The sequence below is a fragment of the Nyctereutes procyonoides genome, unplaced genomic scaffold, assembly GCF_905146905.1.
Source record: "Nyctereutes procyonoides isolate TBG_1078 unplaced genomic scaffold, NYPRO_anot_genome, whole genome shotgun sequence".
Classification (NCBI taxonomy): Eukaryota; Metazoa; Chordata; class Mammalia; order Carnivora; family Canidae; genus Nyctereutes; species Nyctereutes procyonoides.
Window position 1 is genome coordinate 2,493,059 of NW_026575020.1, and position 4,901 is coordinate 2,497,959.

A 4,901-nucleotide genomic window follows, 5' to 3' on the forward strand; every position below is an offset into this window, starting at 1 on the left:
TCTTGAATCCTCACAAACTCACAACTGCTGGTAGGCCTTGCCAGAGTAGGACACGCCCTCCCTGAACCTTGCCTGGATCACAGTCCCCCCTCCCTGAGAGCCCCCTACAGGGCCTGCAGAGTTGGGCAAGGCTCGGCTGGAAGCCGTCCATCCCCTTTGCCCAGCTTCCCTCTCCCCTGGGCCTCCCCTCTGCCTGGCAGCTGGCATTGGCAGCACCAAGGGAGAGCCTAGCTGGGCCAAGACCATGTGTCCTGGAGGGAATCTTTCTTGTCTACCTCCCTCCTCCTCTATGCCTTCTTGGATCTGCCTTTTCTCTCCATTCCCTACCCCCTCACAACACTCCCCAACCTTCTTGCTCCTCCCTACCTCCCCAGCTTTCTTTTTTTTTTTTTTTAAGGTTTTATTGATTCATGAGAGACACACAAAGAGAGGCAGAGACATAGGCAGAGGAAGAAGCAGGCTCCCTAAGGGGAGCCCGATGTGGGACTCGATACCAGGACCCCAGGATAATGACTGGAGCCAAAGGCAGATGCTCAACCACTAAGCCACCCAAGCATCCCTGATTTTTTTTTTTTTTTAATTTCAGAGAAAAAGCCAAGTTTCAGGCTCCTTAAGCTGGGATGTCTAAGTCTGACACACATGCTTCCACGTATGGCTACAGTATCTTAGTCTCATGGAGGAGGAAGCATGCAGCCTCTCCCTTGCTTCTTCCCTCACTCTGGGTGATTCATTTGGCAGAGGAGGACCAGACACATAGCACTAGGAGGTCACCTGGAATAAGAGTCAAGTGTCAGAGGTGGGAAAACCTGTAAAGATGGTTTCAAATGGGGAAACAGAGGCTGGAGAGAGGAAGTGATTTGTCCAGTGTCATACCACCTGTCAGTGGCAGATGCAAACCCATTGCCCACGAGCCTCTCACCTCCAGCAGATGGGTAAGCCAGTTGTTGGGAGGAGAGTCCTTGGATTCTGAGTCCTCTGAGCCATATCTGGAAGGCAGAGAACCATCCTTGCCATGGACCCTCTTCTGGGCATTTGAAGAAGGTGATATGGGGGCACCAAGTCCAGAGTGGGAGCCCTGCCTGCCCCCTTCCAGGTAGCCACCTCTCTAGCCTACTCCCCAGGGCCTGTAGGGGCCTGCTGCTCCAGCTGGCAGCTGCACCCACCAAACATCTGGCTAGATTGGGCTGGGCTTGGCTAGAAGGTAGATAGCCCTGGATCCTAAAAAGCTAGGACTGAAGTGCCAGTGAACATAACTGGAGGGGTTGGCCTATAAATGGATGTGCCCCAGGACCTTCAGGGAACTCACACGCTATGCCCTCACCTTGTGTCCAGTGGCTGCCACTGCTCACCTGGCTAGATCTGACTCTCTCCTCTTTGGCCTCTGTCTGTGAGGCCCTGAATCTCAGTGTCCTTCATGGCCTGTTGCCTCCTCTTGCTTTTTGATTTTCCTCTTCTTTTAGCTTCTTTCTCTCTAGGGCTCTGTCTGGTTCTCTGGTCCTGTCTGGGTTTCTCTCCATTTCCTTGTGCCTCTATCCTCCCTTTGCGATGCAATGGGGGGGAGGAGGAGCTTTGGAGCTTTCCCAGGATGGGCAAAGGCCACCCAAGGGAGTGGCAGAGGGAAGGGTGTCAAAGTTGGGTTGGGGGCAGAGGTGATTGTGGTCGTGGCTCTGGATAACACAACTACCCGGAAATGTCAAATTTGGGGTTTCTTTTTGTTTTCAGTCCCCTGCTTTGGTCTCTGCTATTTCCCACCACAAAGCACCCTGGTGGTTTTAGGGGCCCAGACTATAGAGGAGAAAACTGAGGCCTATGGGATAGGGTTCAGGAAGATCAGAAATTGCTTAGGGTCCCAGGCTGGCCTCTGTTAATTGCCCCTCATTTCCAATTCCAAGACATACCATTACATGGAGAGTGAGAAAGGATTTTAAAAAATCATATGGGGCAGCCTCGGTGGCCCAGCGGTTTAGCGCTGCCTTCAGCCCGGGCTGTGGTCCTGAAGACACGGGATCAAGTCCCACGTCAGGCTCCCTGCATGGAGCCTGCTTCTCCCTCTGCTTGTGTCTCTGCCTGTGTGTGTGTGTGTGTGTGTGTGTGTGTGTGTGTGTGTCATGAATAAATAAATAAAATCTTTAAAAAATCATATGGGACTACATCCCCCAAAAGAAGACAGACCATAAAATATTATTAGGAGCAGCAATAATCCCTAGCCTAGTTTGCAGTTAGCATATGATATACATAGCCTGACTGAATCATGGCACATTGGTATACAAACGTCATCCTACCCTTTAACTCAACTGATCCTTGTGACAACCTTGAAGGTAGGCAGAGCCACCTTCATCCACTTTGGTTACTCCAGGAAGGAGAGCTGTCCACAGGTGTCTGGCCAGTTAGTATACAGCTGGATCCAGTTAGTATATACCAGGATCCCAGGAGCCCAGCCCATGTGCAGGTCTCCGTAGAGCCTTCCCGACATCCCCCAACCCCAGCACACACCCACAAAAGGAAGACATCTCCTCTGGCTGGGCTAGCCCATAACTGTTCTGTTGCACAGCGCATGGCACATCCATCTCCACACCAGTCCTCCGTGCCCCTGCTCTGTTGACCTGTGCGTTCTATGAAGGTGGGTTTAAATTTACAGAGGAAGGGAAGAATCATCCCAAGTCCCATTTCCAGCCTGCCCTTGGAAACCAGGTTAGCCTAGAAGGCTGTGCTCATGCCCCTTCCCTGGAAAGAACAGATTGAGGTCACCTTGACCTAACCGTCCCTGGGGGGTGGGAAGGGCTGGCAGAGGGAGGTGGTATAGAGATGTCTTTGTTTCCTCTGCTCCAAGTCCCTTCTTCAAGGAGAGTTCCCTGTTGTCGTTTAGGAGCCAGAGGGCAGAGGGGAGGCGGGGTGGGGGTGAAGAGCCTTCCCAAGAAAGCTGGAGGCATTCCAGGAAGTATCTCTGCACTGGCAGAGAGAGAATTGAAGCCCTTGGGCTTATCCATTCTGCTTTCCCCCACCTTGCCTCTGCTGGATTGTCTGCCTCCTCTCTAAACTCTTGGAAGGGGAGCCATAGGCCCACATTCAGCCTATCCTGCACCCCCAGCATCACTGTCCCTTTCTCTCCCCAGACTCCCTCCCTATCCTGGTACCTACCTGTAGGAACACTGCCCCATTCTAGTCCTTGAAGAATGTCCTTCATTCTTCTTAAGGGAAGCAGGACTTACAGAATGGGTGTGTGTGCAGTCAGTAATTCTGTGTGAATTGGAGGGAGGGGAGGAAGCTGCTGGGGCCTGGGTGAAGCCTGTCTGCCCTTCCTGCCTCTGTCCCTTGTCCTCCACCACTCTTCAGGGAAGTCAGTTTACAGTGAAGTTACCAAGAGAACACAAGGCCATCCTGCCTGAGGCACAGTGACTATCTCCTGTTTCTGGGAATAGGGGTGGGAGGGGTTCAGGACCCATGCGGGGGGGGGGGGGTGCAAGGGAACACCTGCCTCTCTTCCTTTGTCCTGCTGCCCTATCCACCTGCCCAGGGAGAGCCACCCATGGGATGAGGAGGTGAGAGGGAGAATGTCTGTGCTCAGCACACATTTCCCCCCAGTTAGGATAACAGGGAGGAGCTCATCCTTTGCTCTTCCTTTTCAGGGCAGGGGTTAGATCCTGCTGCCTGTGGGGTGGAGAGAGGACAGGTGGCCCCCAAGTGGGACTGCCAACTGTCCTAAGCAGCCTTGCCTCGAGTCTGGCTCTCATCCTCTCCCACGAAGACTACCAGGTCCCTCTACTCACTAATTTTTTCTCCTTCCAGACCAACAAGAAATCTTTTGTGCCTCAGCCAGCCAAGTACCCGACCTCAAGCCTTCAGTGGGGTGTGTGGGAGAAGACCGTACCTCTCCTTGCTTGCCACCCCCACGGCTTGGCCATTCTCTTTTGTTATGACTAGAGGGGGTTCCTTTCTCCATGTCTGTTTTTCATTGTTCCCTGGGTCATTATGTTACAAACCCACCCACAACTTCACTGCCTTCCCCTGCTCCCAGCCTCCGAAGGTGGCTCCCCAGCACAGAGCAAGTGGTAGATGTAAAGCCAAAATGAAGATGAGGCCAATGCTCTGTTCCCTCCCCCACTGGCTACTGGCCTGCTCTTCATTGGCTACTGGGATCCACCCTACTCCTGGGCCTTCCCTTTACTCTTTCTTCAGCCATGCAGTCTCCCCAGTGCCCTGGCCTCTCTCACTCCAAGCTTTTGCCCCCTTCATTCCACCTCCCTGCAATACCATTCCTCCCTTGGCCACCTGGTAACATCCTGCTCATCTTTCATGGGGTCAGTGTGATGTAGAGAAAAATACAAAGGCTTTGGAGTCCTAAGGACCTGGTACAAAGCCTGGCTCTGCTGGTGTGACTTTGGGCAGCTGAGTTTGCATTTCTGGGCTGAGCTACCTCCTTCGTAAAAGGAAAACAGTGAGACCCATCTCCTAGGATTGCTCTGAAGATTCAGTCACAGGGACTAGCATAGGCATTTTCTCCTGGGCCTCCCTGTAGCTCTCAATCCTGTACTGAGGCCACTTCTTCTGGCTCTTCACTAGTTGCTGAAAGGCTACGTTCCACTGTTTGGTTCATGATAGAGGCTTCATAGATACTTGTTGGCTTTTTTTTTTTTTTTGGCTTAATGAAGGTCCCTCAAAAAGGAGAGGGATTCCCCATGCTCCAACACTTCAGGGGGTCCCTTGCACTCATACAGACCTCTGTTTCCCTTTCACACATCCTGACCCACAGCACCCAGAAGGCTCTTTCTGCCACCCTGGCCTTTGCCTGCTCTAGTGCTACTGACCTGCTTTCCTGGCCTGGCAGCAGCAGCAGCCTCATCTTTGCCTGAAGCTGGGCTGACTTTCAAATTCTTAATCCCATTCTCCAAGCCAGGAAGATA